Source organism: Pezoporus occidentalis, unplaced genomic scaffold (genome assembly GCF_034315485.1).
Source record: "Pezoporus occidentalis ecotype Australia unplaced genomic scaffold, CSIRO_AGI_Poc_V1 ctg86, whole genome shotgun sequence".
Taxonomy (NCBI): domain Eukaryota; kingdom Metazoa; phylum Chordata; class Aves; order Psittaciformes; family Psittacidae; genus Pezoporus; species Pezoporus occidentalis.
This window is the reverse complement of record NW_026916220.1, coordinates 4,101,300-4,122,516: the sequence shown is the minus strand read 5'-3', so window position 1 is coordinate 4,122,516 and position 21,217 is coordinate 4,101,300. Positions and strand designations below refer to the sequence as shown.

Here is a 21,217-nt window from a genome sequence, read left to right as displayed (position 1 = left end):
CATATGGTGCCATGAGCAGCATATGAAGCTGGGGAAGAAGAGGAATGGTGGGACATTGGGATTGATGGCGTTTGTTTTTCCAAGTAACCATTATGTGTGATGGAGCTGTGCTGTCCTGGAGATGGCTGAACACCTGCCTGCCCATGGGAAGTGGTGAATGAATTCCTTGTTTTGCTTTGCTTGCGTGCACGGCTTTTGCTTTACCCTTTAAACTGCCTTTATCTCAACCCATGAGTTTTCTCACTTACACTCTTCCAGTTCTCTCCCCCATCCTTCTGGGGAGGGTGGGGGGAAGTGAGCAAATGGCTGTGTGGGCTTAGTTACTGAATGGGGTTAAACCATGACAACAACTAATAAAAATAGCTGACTCTTTACAACCGTATGTAGTCAGTCTAATAAAAGATATAATTCTTTCTCCAGAAACTGTTTCAGTTAAAGCACTTAAAAAAATATTGTGGCTTCATAAGGAATGAACAGGTATTAAAGGGCTAAGAGCACCTTTATGCAAAAATAATTCTTTGTATTTTTCTTTTCTGTAATGGTTCTTCCCCATTCATAGTAATCCTAGCTGTTCGTGCTCAGTATATAGCTAGGAAGTGGGAAATGAATACGTTGGTCTGTTACCTTCTGTCATGCTGTAACCAGCATGACAGCGTGACAGAAGTGTTTAAGCATTAATTATAAATTATTATACATTATAAGTATTTAAGCAGCCGTCAATTGAACAAATAAATTTTTAGGATGACTGTCTCTCTAATAAATATGCTACTCTTAGTATTTCCCTGAGGGATGCAATACAGAATTTCATGTGAGTGAATAAGTATACCAATCTGGTACACTATGTGACTACCCAAGTGTAGTATGTTTGTTCAAACCTCATCTCTCTTAATCCTGGATAAAAGAACACGAGATACGGAGTATTAAAATGTGTCAGACAAACATCAGTATCTTGGGTATCTTCAATATTCCAATCCAATGCGAGTTTCCACATTTCATCTTAGATATAGCCAATACAGCAGCAGTGTTATTAGTATCTTGGAAAGAAAAATAATCAGATATGCTTTGAATCAGCTGGGATTTTGTTTTGTGGCTTTTCTCATTTGTTCTGTATGCTCTGTTGCTTTTAAGATGTTTGACTTACCGGTACCTTCAGGCTTGCTTTCAGAAAATGGACATATCTAGAAAAGCAATATATTGTCAAGGTGTTTAAAAATAGGAGTCCAAGCCTGGATATGGCAATTTGTCACAGGTGAAATCTAGGACAAGATCATCCATTAAATAAATCCAGGAAAAAAACCCCACGTAGTAGTGTCATGTGTAGATAACACAGGAAAGAGAATTAAATGAATTGCTTGAGGTGGAATGAGAATAGGAAAAGCAGATTAAGGGAAAAATCAAACACCTTAGGTGTGATTGAAAATAAGAACAGCAGAACCTGCTACCTAGGAGCTCACAGCAATTGTAAAATTGCCTTGCCATTCTGTAGAACAGGATACAGCCACATGAATGTGCATTTAGGACTTACAATCAGATGAAGAAAAATGGCAACTCTTTACAATCATTCTTCTCCTTTTAGCTGTAAAAGAAGTGAAGGGTCTGTAAAGTGCATATTGCAGATGAATTCAGGCTTATACAATTTTTATATGATTCACCAAGCATTCAACAAATATAGCTGGCAGGTGAAGACTGGCTAGAAATGCTCAAAATTTGGGTGAGAGATGATGGCTTCTAACTGCTGACAGACTGAAGGGTTGTCTACCATTGTCACTAAGAAAATGAGAGAGGGACGCTCTTTGGACAGTTACATAAAATGTTTCACAAACATCATGCTGATCTGAGTGTGTCCAAAAAATCTTGGTTCTAAAAAGTGCCTCGGTTTGTAGAGTTGTACAACAACATTACAGACACTGTCATCTGGAAGTAATAACAAGAGAAATAGGAAAGGAGGAGGAAACCCCACAAAATTATTCGCTCGCAAGAAGATGAGTAACATGCTGACTATTTTAGAGCACAGAGCAACCTGAGATTTCACATGATGAATGAAGTTGTGGCTGTGACAGAAAATAAGCTGTTGAATCTTGTGTTTCTTTTTCAGAAAGAGAAAAATGTGTGCACACAGCATTTCTTTCACCCACTTGTATAGAAAAATGTGAAGAATTAATTAATAGGCAAGAGGTACAAGAGTACTGTATGCCTCCTTGATTTGTTCTGCAACTAGTTCACATAAATGCAGGTATGGAAACCTAAAAATGAGCTTATCTGCATCTAAATCCAAAGCCTAAGATGATGGAAATCTCAGAGAATATGCTAGGACAAGGCTGATAATGAAGATCTGCCCAGAACGCAGCCTTTCAGAAAATGGTTCTCTTTGCCACAAATTCCTCAGATTAGAAGCCTCTAAAAAAGAGCCTTACCACGGATGCACAGAGCTTTCCCAGTGCAGATTGCTCAAGACTTTGGGCTGGGAGCCTGGAGTCAAAACTGAACAAAAGCCTGTCTGCTTAAGAAGAATTTATTTCCAGCAATCTCTGTTCCACAATGGCAGAACTCTGCCAGCCACATGAGGCACAGCAGGAGGGAGAATCCAAGGGGAAACTTGGCTTTGTACCTATTGCAGCCTTAATCATGCTTTTTGAACAGAATTCAGCCGTCAGCCATGTGGAAGACAAACACCTGTGAGGAAATACAGAAACAGCTGGTACTAGGGGTGATATTGCAACCAGCATCTGCTGTGATCTTTACCAAGTCCTGCTGTTCTGCTAGGTGAAAACAGTAATGCAGGTCTTGTCATAAAAACTAATGCATTGGGATGAAGACAACCAACACGCAACAAAGACAAAATGTCTTGGGAAGAAAGAACAAGGATGATGCCATATATTAATGGATTCATCATCATTGGCGCAGTTCTTTATCTTGAGCACAGAGAAATAGTAACACTGATGGACAGTAAAACCTGCTCACTTTCTTCCTCTTAAGTTTTTTATTCCAGACTCATACTTTCTGTTTCATCCTCCTATAATTTCTCTGGTAAGCATCTTCTCTGGCCTTTGAAAAGATATTTTCAAAGTATTTGCTTAGATAATACACCTAAACTTTAATTGTTTATAGTTTGTCTTTATAAGGGATACTGTAAAGTCTATGGAACTTATCACTATGATGTAAAACGAGTAGCTATCACTAAGTTAATAGATAATCAGGGTTTATACTAGAACTATGAAACATCTCCATGCTTGTATTTTGAATTATGTATCAAAAGCTTTGATGGTGGTTGGAACTTAATCACAGACTGGGAATGATATATTTGTGCCAGTCTGCAAAATTAAGTGCATACACATAGCTGCCCTCAAAAGATCATTCCAGTAACTTCTGCTGGCAGTTTTGCAACATACTTTGTCTCCCAGGAGATCACAGTGCAAAGAGTCAATCTGTTTTGTTAGAGAAAGTGTCAAACAGATAATCTGACAAACCTGGTCTGGTGTGATAGAGGCGTTTCAAAGTGGAAAGGGAGAACCTTAAAGGGGCTGTGGGAGGGAAGCAAGACCAAGAGCATAAGGGTTTGCTTCAACAGTTGGGTTTGCTTCAACAGTTAGGTTTGCTTATGGGCAGAGAAGGAAATGTTAACGCACTATAAAAGATGAGTGAAAGGCTGGAGCTAAAGTCAGTCTACTAGGAAAGATGTTTATTTAACATTTTGAGTGCTTCCAGATCTTCTTCGTGCTAGAAACTGCAGTTGTCTATTTCTCAATTTCTCTTTATAACTGAAGATACTGTTTCATTTTCAGTACAAAGATAAGACTGAAAGCTGAATATGGTATGAAAGTATGTAGTAGTTAAAGTTGTAAACAGAAGTACACACACACCCCCCCCCCCCCCCCCCCCCAATTCTGGCTTAATGTTGTAATATGCTTTTAATTCACTTAGTAACTTATCAAAGTACAGACAGGATTTTGACAAGGGCTTTTTCTGTATCAGATGAAACAGAAAGCTGATAGGAAGAAACACTGCAGAGAAAATAAAGTATTTCAGGGTATTCAGGGTTTTAAGTTAGAATACCTGTTCCATTTTTAAAAGTCACAGGAGCCTGCATTTTAATTCCAGAGGACTCTAAAAATTGCACCTGTGATTATGTTGCAAAATACTGGTATTGATATCAATTAACTTTGTAGAATGAGGCTTTACAGAGGTTGCAATGAGTTCATACTTTTTTTTCTGGAATTTAAGTGTTCAGAGTACACATTCTGCTCATTTAAGTTAGATTTTTTGTCTCTGAGTTGAATTTATTACTCACTAGTGAGAACTTTAAATTGTAGGGCTGCATCTGCAAAAATTATAGTAATCATCATTACTGCTACAAATAATGTACAAGTCTGGACACCAATACATGTGGTTCTGATGGCAGGGAGAATAGGTAGTTTCTTTCATTCAAAATACCCTTTGTATTTGCACACTTTTAGTATTCTAGAGGTTGTGAAAAATGGAAGAACATGAGAAAGCACCAATATTCTCTTTCCTTCCTGGAATAGTAGGCATGTCATGTATTTATTTACATTCTTGAAGTGAGTTAGGGCTTGGACAAGTGATAAAAATAAAACTAAGGCTATAAGTGATACTTTTCATAACAGTAAGTTACAAAGTTTACAAATTGGAGAAGGAACCTTCATAAAATTACTGTTTTTTTTTTTCCCAGAATATATGTCCTTTTCCTTTTAAAGCATATTGCTGTGTCTCTGCAGATTATCAGTAGTTGTTGACCAATCTTAAATTTTTGTGTGTGTCAAAGGACATGTGCTCACCTGTTCAGAATATTAGTCATATTAGGGGAAATGAAATCCTGCATGGCTGTCTACAAAAAGATGTTTTATCAGTGTTACATAGAGAGAGAGCAGAGGAAACACTTTAGTCCTGATCTCATCTATCCAAGAAAATACAAAGGAATACAAGCAAGGAAAATAGATATATTCCTTTTTTTCTTTCTCTGTGTTACTTCTACAGTATGGCAGAAATCTTACAACTCAGCACAAAGATGAACCAGCCAACTAGGTTGAGCGTCATTGCAGACAAGAACTACAGTACTGAATATGATATATTCGACCTGAGGGTAGTGGCGTGTCAAAAATGGTGTTCTTTATCCTGTTTTCATATCAGTAGGCTTTTAAGTTGCACGTTTATACAATTAGTCATTTGGAACACTGATTAAAATAGGAAGCATATGCAGTTATGTAACAGGTCATACGTGGTTGCAATTGCTAAATCATTTGCACCTTAACAAAGGGAATGCAAAATGGAGCTGGTTTATGCTTGCTTTGCAAAATGAAATACTAATAAAAGATTGGGAAATAGATGCAATTAGCAACAGAGAGTGTGGGCAAAGGAGGATCGTAAGTTTCTCTTTTCTAATAAAAGTGGCTTGGAGCAATGATTTTACAAGCCACTGGTGTGCCTGAAATAGGCTTGTCTCCTAATTTGTGCTATAACATACTAATATGTATGCTTCTAAAGAATGTATTCCCTCTGTCTTTCCTCCACAAAAAGAGAGAAGGAACTGCCATCCTTTTTGGGCAGCAGAAACCATTGGTACAACTAGCAAACTGGATGACTATTTACTTTAACTGGAAAACACAAAAGTCACTTTTCCCAAGACTCATTAAGGCAAATCCGTTTCCTCTGTGAAGAAATGCATTTAAAAGGAAGATATATTTGAATATGTAAGGTTAAGATTTACCTTCCTGAAACTCCTCCATTGTTTCGCTATATCATTTCACTCTTTCAGCACATCAAGTCTAAGGTCTCCCAGTGATAGTTCTCATCTTCCTGAAATGATGGTCTTCTGTCCAGTTCATATAATTTTTGCAATTGTTATAGCATGCCTAGAGAAGACATCCAAAGCTTTCTTCCAAACTTTAAAAACCTTGTCTTCCCCCACCCCAATTTTTACTTTAGGCCCATTTGGGCAGATCAACAGAGATGTTTGATTCAGTAAAAACAATAGTGCTGAAATAGAGTATGAAGGTTATCTAGTACAGTATAGTTTGGAACACTCAGTAAAAAACAGTGATTCAACAAACTGTGGGTGAAATCCAAGCTATAAATTAAGTTAGTGGCAAAATTCCTATTGACACACTTATGCCGGATGTTCTCCCAAAATACCCAGTAGGCAACTTGAGGCATGACAGCTTAAGGTATTTGCTGCAATATCAAAGCAGCAGATCCGCATTGCAGGGCCCATTGGAGCACAGCACTGAGACTCAGGTTGGTTAAGAGTCTTAACTCAAACTTTGACTTTACCTGCTTCTCAAAGGCTCACCTAGACTGTAGTTGCACCTCTACCAGCCAATTAAAGTCAAAGAAAAGGGTTTTGTAGTGCTTTAGATTAGATTGCTTACCTTCTATTTAAGGACATACACAAGTAATACTTATGTAAAACGAGTTTTTCCTTCTTTCCTGTAAGTGAAGAACACAACCCTTGTGTCCTAGAGCACCAAGCTTGTTTGTAAAGTTTGTTTGTAAATTAGCTTAATGTCTACATTATTTCACTTCAGAAATTAAAATCCTCTTTATTTTGTGAGTCCTGGGCATGAAGAACAAAGGAAATAGAGAGTCCACAACAGAGAACAGGAAAAAAACATTTTAGGAAGAGAAAAATAATCTTTGTTATTTAAAATGTTGGGGGTTGGGACTGGCTGTTTTTGTTTGGTTTGCTAACTGCTATTTGTCTTCAATAATAAATTACTGTAATGAAAGTTTCAGGGAGGGACTTATCAACATTGTGTCTGTACTTAGGAACGTGTGGTAATACCCTTTTTTTTGTTGAGCAAGCTCCCAAGTCCATTGTTTGTATCATACACTTCTCAGAGTCAAATAACAACCATCCTTCTATTCCCATTTACAACCTCCATGACAATTAATTTTCTGAATCCCTCTGCAGCTATATGGATACAACATCATCCAACAGGCATTGCCTTCTAGTGCTTCATGTGTACCCAATGTGTCCACACAAAAACAACCTTCCAAAGTGCTGGTGATCTGAACAACAGCCATTTCACCCAGCTAAAACCATCCAATCTGTTTACAATGACACGCTGTGCTCATGCACACAAAACATGCTTTTATGCTGATTAAGCACAGTTTTTTTATCAGCAGGGTGTGCACAATCAAGCATATTTGACACAAAAACAGAAGCGTAGATTGATTTACTCAGTTAAAAGCTTTGACCTAACCACTACAGATATTAGATAGAGCTAAAGGAATCCATGGTGCTTGTGAATTCTGATTTACTTTTGGCCTCTAAAGCACAATGTTAAGGGTAAGCAGGGATTTCTTCACTGGCACAAACAGATGATTGAGTTCCTGAGAGCAAGAGGTGCATTATTCCTCCTAATAGCTTTGCTTCTTCATACAACCTTCCCTTGCTAGTCTGACACAAATAGGCTTCTAGATATTCATTATGCACTATCAAGCATCCCCGACTGCCTCAACTCAAGGGACAAAACATTAGGTGCAAGCTGTAGGAGCTTCACTGAGACATAATCAGAAAAGGAATCCTGTCCTTGTTCAAGGGCATAAAGTTTTCTTTCATATTTCATCCATTTTGGTAGGTGGAAGAAGCTAAAAAAGTAGTTGTTAAAAAGGGTACGTATATTTTCTAAATATTCCTTCAGGATGTGCTTGCCACCCTGAGAGCTGGAAATAGTCAAAATAGTTTGTTCTGTCCAAAGTATTGTTACAAAGGTAGTAAAAATTTTTATGACCATTAACTTGAAACCAGTGCAACGATTTAGCTATGATCTCAAAATTACTGATCAACATTTTTTGCCTTGTCAGCTATTTGTTTTGGCAAAAATTGAGGAAACAGTTGCTTAGACACATAGCAAAAAGCTTGTTATCATTGCAAAAGTGAAGTGTGGAACTGCACAAGCAAAAGAGCTAAATAGCTTTTTACATTCTGGGTTCTTTTCTGTTTTTAGTGGTTATCACTTTTTCATTGTTAAACTCCATCTGACCATTTTTATATTCCTGCTTCCTCCTGCTTTAAAAAGCATTCTTGGTTTTGTTTTTTTTTTTTTTTTAAGCATTTGCCACATTCCCAACTGTTACAAGAAATTTAAGCATACAGATTGGTTTACTCAGGTGTTTTGGCTAACAAAGGTCAAGAGGACTGGGTTATAAATATGTAAATGATTAATTATAGTGTGTGTTCCTTTCACTGTGATACTGAGAATTGCACAGGAGAAGAGAGGCTACGGTTATTTTCCATCTATGCTGGAGTTAACTGCCTTGGTGCAAGAAGGCATCTGCTCACTTGCATTGGTTCCTTCCTGCCAGCCACTCAAACATCCATGAACATCCACAATCATCCACACAAGACCAGGTTGAACGGGGCTTTGAGCAACCTGGTCTAGTAGAAGGTGTCCCTGCCTGTGACGGGGGTTGGAACTGGATGAGCTCTAAGGTCCCTTCCACCCCAAATGATTCTATGACTGTAGGGAAGAAATAATGTTACACAGAGTTTTTCTATGATTACAGTCTCTTCCTGCAGAATAGAGCTTTCGTTTAAAGCGCTGTAATACCAAATGCAGTAGGGATGTCAATCTGCCATTTCATCAGATGCTTCGATGCAAATGCATGTTTATAACAGCAAGGGACTTTAAGCAGATCTGCGAGCTCATAGCCTCAGGTGGTTGATCCTGGAGCGTTTAACACATGAATACTCCCACTGAGTTCAGTGGGAACATTTCTGAGCTTAAATAAAGCTTGTGATTTACTAGTTGTGTATTGGTGTCTATCTGAGTACCTGATGAATAAAAGGCTCCCAAAAATATGCTTGTAAGTTTTGGGTAAAACCTACTGCTCCATTGTGTTACCTTCTGAGGTTAGGCATTAGTTGTGGAGTAAAGATCAGGGATATGGGGCAGATCCCTCCTCATGCAGCCTTTGACTTTTCAAATTGTGGTGGTTAATCGCAGAGGTCTTTCATATGGTGTTAACAAGGGTCAGGCTTGGGATATCACTGACAGGATAGTGTTGCACTCAACATGTTCCATTTCTGAGTGTACGTTTGGACATATTTTGGGGCTCTGGGAAAGGGCAGGCTGCCCCCTCTGAATTCGTCTGCAGAACTTGAGCTGAGGTAGTCTCTCAGGGGGACTTTGGGAGCTGCAGTGTGGCTGACTGGCAAATCTGGACCAAAGAGCAGGCTTAAACTGTGCTGAACTGACACTGCAGACATATCCAGGGCACGTAGCACTTGATGCATATGCTTCCCCTTGCAGAAGAGGGATCACCATCAACAGCTACTGCTGAAGCGGAGAACTTTTGATATGCAAGATGCTTTCTTACCAGCAGCAAGATTAGCACTCAAGGAAAACCTGGAAGAGCAAGCAATGAAAGCTTATAGAAGAGGCAAAAACTGTGAATCATCTAACTTTGAAAAAGGATGTGTAAGAGCCAGTAGTGAAAGCCATGCTAATGTTCTGGCATCCAAATGCAACTAGCAACCTTTGACTTTATGCCAGTTCAGCACTGGGTATGAGGCTCTTGGCAATTTGCCTCCACTTCACAGCATTTTTAGGTCTGGAGACAGAGGGAAAGAGAGTGCAGAGACCTGAGTATTCAGAATATTTTGTAAGTCTTGTTTCTGTTTCTCTTTTCTACTTGCAAGAAACTATTCGTACCTTTTGGAACTATGGAGGATCTAACTCATAAAGATCAGGTGAGGGAAGCAAACCACATCCCCCGTTTATTTAAAAGTGTGATTGAGAAAAACTGTATTTTGTGTTCCATTTACACAAAAAATATTTCTTGTCAAGCAAAGATACTACTGAATGTGATTTTCAGGAAATGAGTTCTCTTTCCAGCTTGAAACATCAAACTTTCCTGTTAAGAGACGTGATTTTTTAACACCTTCCCCTCTGCCAGAAATATCAGATACTGGTTAGAGCATCTGGAAACAAATGGTCACAGCTCCTAAAAAAATAGGAAAAGTAAAAACAAAAGAATGTTTATTTATTTAATTTGTGTTTGACCATCAAATACATCATGATGCTTAACTTGATGCTTCAACCAAAATAATTTTAGGTTCGAGGGGTGCTTTTCTATTCAGTGGAATAACTTTCCTTGTGCTTGCAGGTGTTTACCCAAGTCAGATGAAAATATTATATATATATATATCTAATGTGTGGTATAAAATCAGAAGTCCTTTCATTAATCAAATATCCCTGTTTCTAAAAGTTTAAGTTAAGGGAACAAAAGTGACTGTGAGATCCTGATAATTACTGATTTGCTCAGAGGTCTTCTGCCTGACTGCTGCTTATTGCAGCAGTCCTGCTGTCACTCGGGACTGTGTGTGGAAGAAGGTAGAGGGCAAGTTGGCCTTCCTACCATCACTGCTGCAGACCTTTGCTGCAGAAAGCCCAGCTGGGTAGAGAGGGCAATTTAGAAGCAGCAAGATTGGCAATGGCAACGTCTGCTAACCTCAGGTCACCAACATGTGAAAGCATTCCACTGGCCCTTTTCTTCTTTGATTGTAATACCATGCAGTCGTGTACACTGATTTCGGTGCCTGAAGTACCAGCTTTTAATGCCATTATCTTTCTCTATGAGCAGCACGGCCTACAGATTTACTCCTTTGGTTATTCCAACATCACTTTGGGAACCTCAATGCCAAACACGATTGTGCTACTTCAAAGCAGTAATCCTGCAGGAACATACTGTGGCAGCTTTACAGGCTTTACTGAGAGCAATAGTGTATCCCACAGTTTGCTAATACACATGCCTGACTTTTCCCAGGCTGGTTTGGAGAAGGAGTCAGAGCAGCCTGGACGTTCGTTTTTCCACATTGGCAAATCCTATATACCCTGTTTGGTACTATTCACACTGTTTTGTTCCCCTGCATGTCTTGAATAGGATTAACAAATAACAGTTTTTCCTTTAAGCTCTGATGAACTTTACTAAGATACTCAGAAACTGCGTCAGAAGTTTTAAATAGTCTTTCTCACTGGTGGTTCTCTTGGTACCATAATTTCTTGCCTTAACAGAGGCAGTGACACTTTGTCAGTGGCAGTTCTTGTTCTATATTACTGTTAGAGTGTGTGAAATATTAACTTTAAAGCAACCTAGGGGTTTTATTTGCTGGTACAGATCTCTTTAAATATTGACCCCTTTAAACATTAAACATTAAGGACAAACACCTCAGAACTGATGATGCAGGGATTGCAAAATAAATTACTGTTTAAACAGTGGAATGTGCAACATGGCAGTTCAGAGCAGCTGTCAGGGCCACCTCCAGACACCCTCCGGAAAGTGGTCTCACCAGCTGCGATATTGGTGCTAGCAGTGGTTTCAGACTTATTTCAGGAAGCATACTGATTAATTGCTTTAATGATTCCAAATCAATCTCTTATTGTCTGTCCTCTGACTTAGGGAGAGATTTTACTTTGTGTGTTATTACTTTGTGAAGAATGACATGGTGCTGGCCATTTGGGCACACCAAAATTAAAAGTGTGTGGAACTCAAGATTTTTAAAACTTCAGTAATGAGGCTTTTATCTCGGTAACTTCCTCTCCAGGTAAAAATCTATGGGTCAGATCTTTGCTTGTTGAAATCACTTTGGTATTTGGGTCAGGGAGCTTGCCAAGGTCCAGTTTCAATTTCCTTGAGTCAAACACCTTGCCTGAAGAAGGGAGCACAAAATCTGAGCCATTACCATCCCCTGTTTGAGTTTTCCTTGTGCATCTCTCTCCTTTTCACTACACTTGAAAAACAAAAAACAGCTGTTCTCTGGCACTTGGAAGAGTGTAAACAATGCTGTAGTTATATGCTATACACCAGATAGGTTTTACTTCAGAAATAATCCTTTTGCAAGCAAGCTTACCTCTAATCTAATAGGAAGACTTTTAACAAGGGAAGAACTCACAATGCCATACCCAGGCTCGCCACTTACTGCAGGATGTACAACCAATGATCTGTCTTCAGGACAGGATGATAAACTAGGATTTTACTTTGCATCTTAGGTGAGACCAACCATGCAACTTAGAAGCAAACTTCCTGATTTTTCCCACATACCACACTGCAGAGAGGTCTTAAAGCATGTTATCTGGATTTTACCCGCACATAACACTAGTCTAGAAGATGTGCCCCTGGACTGGTCTGACCACTAATGAGTTTTCCATTCACAGGTCAGACCAGAACCAGTCTGAAGTAAAACCTACTAAACTCAATATGTAATAGAATACCCAGTCCTGTTTTACTCCACAGGTCCACTCCTACTGTGTTACCCTACTCGTCAATATATACATGGTCTTCTGATACTCAGTTACCACCCACTAGATTTCCATCAGGAGTATCACCTTTGGTAGATGTTGAATAATAAATAAACTAGCAAATGAAAAAAACACAAATAAACACACACACCCCACCCCCCCCCCCCCCCAGCAACAACAGCAACCAACCAAAAATCCCAAAGCAAAATAAGAGAAATGGTCTTTGGTTCAAAACAGAAATGCCACTTCTCTCTAATGTTTTGTCATCTTCTACTGCGTAGCATGCAAAGGAAACACCAAGAGCTAGGGCTTCCAGCCATAGGCAGGGTTAGGGCTCAGATGATTTAGGTCACTGTGACTTCATAGACTTTAGTGGACAAAATAACTACACATCCCAGATGGAAGATCTAGGGATGGATTTTGCTATAAGCCCCAACTGCAAATTCAAACCTCAAGGATAGATTTTAAAGACTATAGTAAGGATACTAGGCCAGGACAAATAACAAAATCCAACCAGCTATTTTCTGCTCTTTATTCCAAACCTCCAGTTTTACTACAGTAGCAAGGACTGGCTGGAAGGAAAAAGCAGTTCCATCTCACACAGCTCCACAGAAAGTGAGCCAAACACCTACACTTTAGATTCCTTTTGGGTGCTAGATTTTTCTGTATATATCCCTCCATTTATACACATGCATATGCTCTCAGCTCAGGCAGTATTTAGGAATTATTTCTGGCTCAGAAGTTTACATTTGTTTCCTCCTATTTGAGAAATCTTGTGTTGATCTGCTTTAAATTAAGAACACGAGCTATAGCTCATAATTTTACGGAGGTTTATCCAAGCTGGTGTTCTAGCTAGTGGTATTCCCCTCAGCAGAAGCTGCGGCTAGTTCTCCACCTAAAGATTCACATTTGTATCTTGAATTTCCATATTCTATTTCTAAATGAAGATTGATATGCTGAAAAAGAATCTATCTGGAAGAATCTCTTTCTATTTTGGACGGAGATCCCTCTTTGGCACCTTTGCTTATTTAGATGTCTTCCCAAGTCTCTATTTTTCAAAGATACCGGGGTTCCATCCATTTCCTACATTTCCAGTGCTTTTAGGTCTTGGCATTTCAGAGAAGTTCTTTCTTTTCCTAGTGACCAAACAATTGCAGACCTTCCTACCAAGTACAACTGGAGGCAGGCAACAGGACTGCTATAAAGGGAATGTTGTTGAGTGCACATAAACTGGAATTTTACTGGGGCTGCTTGAATTTTAAAACCTAAGTGGAAGGTTACAGTCAGCTGAACTGACTCTAGAGGACCTACAGATAAAAGACATAGGATAATTCATTTGTAAATCTGTGCAGAATAGCGTAGCAATGGATGACTGTCTGAAGGGGAACTGTTGATCTAACTTTAGGTAACTGTTGAAAAACATTTTTCTGAAAACCTGTCAATTCTAGAACAGATTTATGCCCTTCCAGAGGGGATTAACTGGTATACAAAAGATGCCAAATGACAAAAAAAAAAAAAACAACCCAGAGCCCACCCGAAATTGTTGTATATAAGCACAAAGAAGTTTATCCCCCAAAAATCAACTTTTCCCACAAACACAGGGCCTAGGACACAAAGTCTTCGGTGTAAATTTCGTGGGAGAATTTGGACTACAAGCCATCTTTGAGTAGACTGACAGCAGAGGCGCTGATCTTAATTCTTCTAGATGTCAGATGAGGTGTTAGCAATTCTCCTGCTATGTTTGGTGGGATTTAAAATCCAAGAGGAGTTACAATAAAAGCAGATAAATTGGCAGCTTCAGCCAGTGTATCCTTTAATCCAAGCAAGTCTGAATAGTCAATTTTGCATGTGTGATTGTGCAACTCAAGATAACTGCTCCACTTCTCTCCCACTTCTCTTCAGTTAGTTATCACCTGCAATGTTTTCTGCAAATACGTTCTTGAGACTATACTATACAGATAATTATAAAGTTGTATGTATGAAAAGTATTTTCTTCGTGTATGTGAGGCTCTTCTTTTCCTACTGGCTCTTAAAAAAAAACCTGCTTCTCTTTCCCTGCCTCCATCACTGCTCTCTGTAGTTCAGAGTCAGAAAATCTTTACTTTCTATAAAAAATACTTTTTTTACTGCAGGAGTAACAGCCTCAGTGGAGACACTCATGGAAGAGAAGCAAAACATCTCCAAAGCTGGGCAGCAGTTCAGCTATTATTTTTTCCTCTCTTCCAACCTATGAATAGTTCAAATCACCCCTGTATTTAACATCAGGGATATGCTTACCTGACTTAATTGAATTGGGACATTACATGGAAAAAGACTTTATTGAATTATGACTTACCTACTGCTTTCTGTTGGTGCTACCAAAGAATCAGGCTGAGCCTGTGGCACTGAGTGCAATCAGCATTTAAAAAAGGAAACAGTACAAACCCAGATTCTTCCAGGTAAGGAAATCACTCAGCTTGGGGATTTATTTGGCAGAACCTACAATATATCAGATCTAACTGAAGGTCTGGAAAATGCTCAGTGTCTTGCTAATGCCTTTAAAAGGGAAACTTGCTCAAGATAAATACAATGACAACTGCAGACACTTCATGAATGTGAATAAAAATGCAACCAACCAGCTCACACAGATAAGAACTGCTTTTCTAAGGCACACATCTGTACTCTTGGACTGCCTGATGGTCAAACCTAAGAACACAAGCTTTCCTCCGTCTGACAAAAAGCATTCAATTTTAATGAGTTTTTATGGTCAGCTTTCTAGCTGTGAAAGGCTGTTGAAGCATTTCAGGTTTGTTTTCACACACACTGTCAAAGATGTTTTGTTTTGGCTTGTGTGCTGTAGAGGACGGAACAGAAATATCTACAAAGGCCCTATTCATGTTGCTATTTAACTGTTGATTGACAACTCTTCCCTCTGTGTGTGGGTGAAAGCCTGCTGAACTGTAGCTTTGGCTGGAAGGAGCGAAAGTGAAATTGAGCACCTGTTCCTAAATACCAATACCAAATATCTGCAAATCTAAAGGGCCTTTTGTTGAAAGAGTACTGAGTTTCAGAAAGCTAGGCAAGGAAGGAAGGTTGTTCTCTTTTTGAGTTCTTTCTCTGTGCTTATTGGTACAAAGTCCAACACTGCCCCCTGAAATCGAGGTAGATAATTCTACCGTCCTCATCAGACAACATCTGACAAGAATTTTTTAGCTTCTGTCAGGTGTTTTCTTTCATCCCACAACAGCTCAGTGGAAGAAGGACAAAGTCAAAAATGTTGGCTCTTCTTATGTTTAAAATATCTATATCAGAAAAAGAAAAAGTTGAAGAAATAGACCTTGTTACATAATAAGACCCTGTTTTCTGTTTATGTCACCAGAAACTTTGCCTTTTCAAGGCAAGAGATAAAAACTGAAGTAGGCATGAATTTTTGGTATCATGTCTTTTTGAAAAAAGTGATTTCAATGTTTCTAAGTTGAATTTACATGGAATTGTCAACTAAAAGAAATTCAGCAACATTTCCAAAAACCAGCTGGCATTTTTACTTTTTGCTAGTATTTTGAGTTTTCATTTATAAGTCTTTGCTTTTAAAACGTGCAACTGAGTATCACAAGAGAAACACGCTGGACTTTGTCTTTCAAACACGTGGAAATAGGTTGGCATTTGTGTGGGCCAGAATACTTAGAAAGGTTTCTGTTTATTTCAGAGGTGAACTTTCGAATGCTTGTACAGCAGGTGAAACAGAATCAGCCTTTATATTCTACGTTAGAAGAGCATACCAGGAATAAGAGGTCTAAGCGTACATTAGCATTTGTCTTGTCTCTCTGGCATGAGAACAATTTATGTAATTTAATGTTTCAGAGTATTCTGACACATCAAACAAATGTGAAATAATTGACTCAACAGAAATATCAAGATGATTATTTTTAAAAGGAGCAAAAGATAGTAAAAACAAAAAAAATAAAACCCAGCAAAAAGTGAATAGCAAGCTATTCATAAATGCACATTTCTTACCCAGCATTTTGACAAAATTTTGTGTGATATTCTTTTCTAATACTTTTTCCACACTGCTAAGTGTGTTAACTCTGAGAGAGCCACCTTTGTTTCAGGAATTTTCACTTATTCAGGTATTCCTCCATTTCTTGACACAGAACAGGCTTTCTTATTCTTTTAAAATTCAAAACACATTAAAGAGAAGACTGTGGCAGTCAGGCAAAGGAGACTTAGATCAGCTTTTCATACAGTCTGTCCTGATAAAGGTGGTGTTTCCTCACATTGCTTTAGTAAAAGTGCTTGTGTCATCAGCCTCTCAACAGTCAGCATGGCTATGGATCTCTTTCAACCTTACCATCAAGCTTTCATTTGAAACTGGTATTTTACGTTGTTCTATCAGCCTTTTATTATGACTTTAAAGACTACATTCCTCCAATGAGTTCACACTTGAAAAAAAATCAGTGACCACTTGTGAACATCTTAAGGACAAGGTTTTGGGAGAACAATGGTAGTAGAAGAGAACTTTGAGTAGAAGGATTAGATTTAGATAGCAATTTTGTCTTTCCATTTTTAACTTTTTCTTACATAAACTTAAACCAGCAGATTTTATAAAGGAGAACTATTTTAAAAGCCTTCGGAGGAAAATCAGGAAAATGATCCCACCAAAATAAAATGAGAGCCTTGCCTGAAGCTATGCAGACATCAATTTGGTAGGGCCTGTGTACATGAAATACTCCAAAAATTAATTACTTATCTATCTAACTAACTAATTAACTAATTAACTACATTTTTAAGAATTTTGAAAGGAAATTATTGTTCTGTGTATACCTCCTTAAATGATACTGCCCTACAATGCTTTCTTTCTACTTTATATTCATGTAAGCCTTAAACATACATACCTGAATACTTAGATACAGGCATCAACATTCTTTCAAATTCAATTTTCACTTTTTACTTTTTTTTTAATTCAGCCTATTCCAAAAGCTGATTCCCAGGTTGCTGCAGGAAAGGACTATTTGACGTCAGAAACACACTACCAAATTTAGTAAAACAGCCCTAAATATTCATAGTAAACTGCAGAAAATGGCTTCAGAAATGCATACCTATTCTATCAACATAACATGGTCTCTGTCAGAAGCATAAGAATATTTTAAATAGACCTATTCTGTGCTGCCTTCACCCCAGCAGTAGCTGTGGTCAGGTGAGCAAGGCTGTCTTAGGACTTCATCTAAATCCTCATAATCTCTTTTTGCCAGTAAAGTTGATTCCTCTCTTCCCTGTTTCTGTCCCAGTACCTAAAAGTTTGATCCAGGTTATCCATCTGGTCAGCTTTTTTCGCTTGCATGATGGGAGACACCTACACTCTATATGTACATATAAACCACCTGCTGATATGAACTACTTTGATTTGTTATTATGTGCATTCGTATTCTGCCATGTGCAATGTTAAATATTACCCTAAGCAAATTGGAGCAGAAAAATTCTCAGTTGCCTTGTCCAGGAGCAGTGAGCACAGTTCCTCAGAACACTACAACCTCTGGTAGCTTTGAGCAAATAATTGTTCCTTTTTTGCCTAAGGTTTTTGCCTCAGAAACTGTGTAGTAATATTTCCTTTACCTAAAAACTCTTCCTGTTTTTGTCTTCATACAGTGTAAGCTCCCAGTGCAGGAAGCTTCTTGCCATGTCTTTGACTGGCACTGGAATGAGGAAACTCTGCCTCACCTTCAACATTCTGTGCACTCTGTTGGAATGATACTAAAATAAGTGCTAAAAGTAGTTGGCCAGTTCTGTTGAGGCCTTTCAACCAAATATTATTTTTGGCTGTTTTCAGCTTTTTCTCATTGTGCAAGATTGTAGGTTTAAATATGTTATTAAAATAAATTATTTTAACAGTTCCTGTATAAACATACCTAGTTACCAGCTAAAACATGATTTTTTATGTCTAGGGGGAATTCCAGTAAGAACCGATGTAATACTTCTGCTTGTGAAGCAGACAGGCAAGGTAACCTTTGTCACCCCTGGGCTGTGCTGCAAAGCATATCTTTGTGTCAACAGGGTAAGGTGACGTGTCCTCATCATTGATGCAAGTGTTCTGGCAGTTTGGAGAACTACAGTTTGCAAAATCAGAAGCTAGCTTTGTGATTTTCACTTGGGGTCGGATGATGGGAACAGATAACTCACTTCAGATGAACAAAAGGAAAGAAAATCAAATTTAAAATGAACTATGTTTCTGACGTATTTTCTACATGTAGAGAAAAGCCAAACCTAATACGTATTCTGACCAAAGGCCAAACACTCAGCCTTGGCTGCATATGCTTGGCTCTCATTGTCGGCAGCAGCAACTCTGAGTATATCGAAGGTCAGAACTAAACTCTAATTTGAGCTTAGTTCAATATAACCACATGATTTCATCAGCTCCACCTAAGTCTAATAAAGTAGAACTTAAGCCAGCATACCACTGATCAATGTGTTTCATGTATAAGATGCAGAACTTCATTTAAATAAATGGCAGCCCAAGGAAATGAAAGTAGGTGTAAACCGAATTAATGCCTTGCTGCACAAAATGTAAAAATCCCAGCCATTTATCACAGTGTAGCTTAGTTATTCTGAGTGCAAGACAGTAAATCTGAAGGAATAAGAGATGTGCTAAGAAACCAGACGTTAAAGCTACAGAAGCAGAAGCGACTGATGGGTTAGTTTAAATCAAATGTTGCCTCAGCTACACTGCAAAAGCAAACAGTCTTAATCCTTAAGTGCTGAAGAGTGCTGGACATTTCCAGTTCCATCCAAGAGAAAAGTAGACAAACTGTTCTCCAGTCCTTCTACCACTGAGAGGAGTGTTTTCCCTTTCCTGCTGCCTTGAATTAGCTTTGCATCCTCTGTTTCATCTGTGCCTGCCATGGCATCAGACTACAGTGGATCTTCTTCTTCCAGAACATCACAGTTTTTGTTCCATCCTCTGTCTCGGATATACCTTAGGAAGATGACTGTATGAAGCATAGGCTTTGACACACAGCTGCTTAGCTGTGCAGGGCCTGAAGTAAAGGTCAGCTCGAACTCCATTCCAGCAGAAACTGTGCAGGACAGCTGCTCTAGCTCTGGTCATACTTCTATGCATCCTATGAAGGCAGTCATGCAGGAACTAATGTTTATATTTAGTTCTTGAATAAATTATTTCTATTCCCTTGTTTATAAACAGGCATATATACAACCTGTATATACAGATATAGATACAGTTCAGAGTTGGTTTGTTATAGGCACATTTGGTTGTGTATAACAACCTGTCCTAAAATGGCACATCTCTTATTCTAACTAATTTTATTAAAAAATCCCCAAACTTTTGGAAAAGAATCTTTCTTGTCCATTTGGGATGCACTATTCAATTCGCATCCCTAGGACAGGAAAAATTACCCCTCAGAACCTTCCCAGTTTGCTTTTCTGTGAATATTTAGTTTAGCTGCATTTGTCTGTTTAGAAGGTAGAGTGCATTTAGAAAGTAGAAAACTAGTACCACCAAGGAAAGTATAAAATGTTAAATAAATCTGAAGTGTTTGCATGCTATGAGACAGTTTTTAAATTTCTGTCTTCCCAAGTGGAAGTGGAGATTTACGTGTTATGATGTGACATAATATGTGCTCTATTTAAAACTGTAATATGACTTTAAAAGTTTTACTACTAAATGAGAAGGGCTAAGACCTTAAACAAGACAGGCTTTGAGTAAGAGCCAAATGTAATTTTAATGTAATGTCTTCCAGCTGTTACAGTGCAACATACCGGCAGATTCTTTCCTGTTAGCTGCTAGGGTTCATGTTACCTTTAAACTTGAGCTGTGCTAGTCATGTGGGGCAAGGTTCTACTTCCCTACTCAGTCATGGTCCCACTAGTGTGATGATAAATCATCATCATGGCACAGCGATGAAGATGTGTAGCAGGGCTCCTCCAGAAGGTACGGAGCATTCTGTTTGCACAGACAGCAGACCTGGCTCTTGAATTCTTTCTTGCTTTCCTTAGCCATATACAACCTCTGAGAGTTTGATCTTAAGCATTAAAAGGGCTCCCAAGAAAAGGTCTTGCAGATTACGGTGACTTCTTATTCTGAAATGAAAATGTCTTCATTATTCCTTTAAAGATAACAGGAAGGGATTCTACAAGTACATAGCAAATAAAAAACAGACTAGGGAGAATGTAGGCCCCCTCAGGAAGCTCTCGGGAGAACTGGCTATCCTGGATTTGGAGAAGGCTGAGGTTCTGAATGACTTCTTTGCCTCGGTCTTCATTGGCAAAGGCTCTGACCACACCACCCAAGTCTTGGAAGGCAGATGCAGGGACTGTGAGAATGAAGACCTTGGGCCCACTGTAGGAGAAGATCTGGTTCGAGACCATCTTAAAAATCTGAACGTGCACAAGTCCATGGGTCCTGATGAAATCCATCTGTGGGTCCTGAAGGAGCTGGCAAATGAAGTTGCTAAGCCACTGGCCATCATATTTGAAAAATCGTGGCAGTCAGGTGAAGTTCCTGATGACTGGAAAAAGGGAAATATAACCCCCATTTTAGCTTTGATATAACCACCACTAACAAAGAGGGAGAGAGGCATGACAGCGAATACTGTCAGTTTGGTACATTTGTTTAGCAGGCTTGAAATAAGATTCAGTTTGAAGGTGTTTGCAAAGAATACAGTAGAAGTGTGGAACGAAATACATCTTCCACACTAAATGTGTTGTTTTTCCTGTCCATTTAAACCATCCACTCTGCTTTGTCAGAGCTTCTCCAAATAATGAAATTCCCTCTCCTGCCTGTAGCCCATGGTGCATACAAATAAGATGAAGGTGGTGGTGGGAAGAAACTAAGATAGAAAGTCAGGGGAAAAAATGAGAGAAAATAAGATGGAAAGAGGAAAAAAGGAGGAAATAAAACCAGATTATGAGCTAATACTACATTCCCACAGATCCAAGATCGTGAAAAATAAGGTACAAACCACATCAAAACT

At 38.7% G+C, this 21,217-nt stretch overlaps 2 long non-coding RNA genes across 4 annotated transcripts; one reads left to right on the top strand and one right to left on the bottom strand.

Moving 5' to 3' along the window:
* Positions 1 to 603: 603 nt before the first annotated feature.
* Positions 604 to 17,960, bottom strand: LOC134156449 (uncharacterized). 2 transcript variants are annotated; one of them, XR_009961912.1, is made up of 3 exons: positions 17,333 to 17,960; positions 5,723 to 5,867; positions 604 to 2,673 (listed from the first exon to the last, which is right to left on the bottom strand). It is a non-coding gene; the product is annotated as an uncharacterized LOC134156449 (long non-coding RNA). The 2 variants fall into 2 exon arrangements; XR_009961911.1 differs by lacking the exon at positions 17,333 to 17,960 and adding an exon at positions 17,129 to 17,319.
* LOC134156448 (uncharacterized) lies at positions 9,587 to 19,240 on the top strand. 2 transcript variants are annotated; one of them, XR_009961910.1, is made up of 3 exons: positions 9,587 to 9,621; positions 14,390 to 14,695; positions 17,880 to 19,240. It is a non-coding gene; the product is annotated as an uncharacterized LOC134156448 (long non-coding RNA). The 2 variants fall into 2 exon arrangements; XR_009961909.1 differs by lacking the exon at positions 9,587 to 9,621 and adding an exon at positions 13,608 to 13,662.
* The last annotated feature ends 1,977 nt before the right edge of the window (positions 19,241 to 21,217 follow it).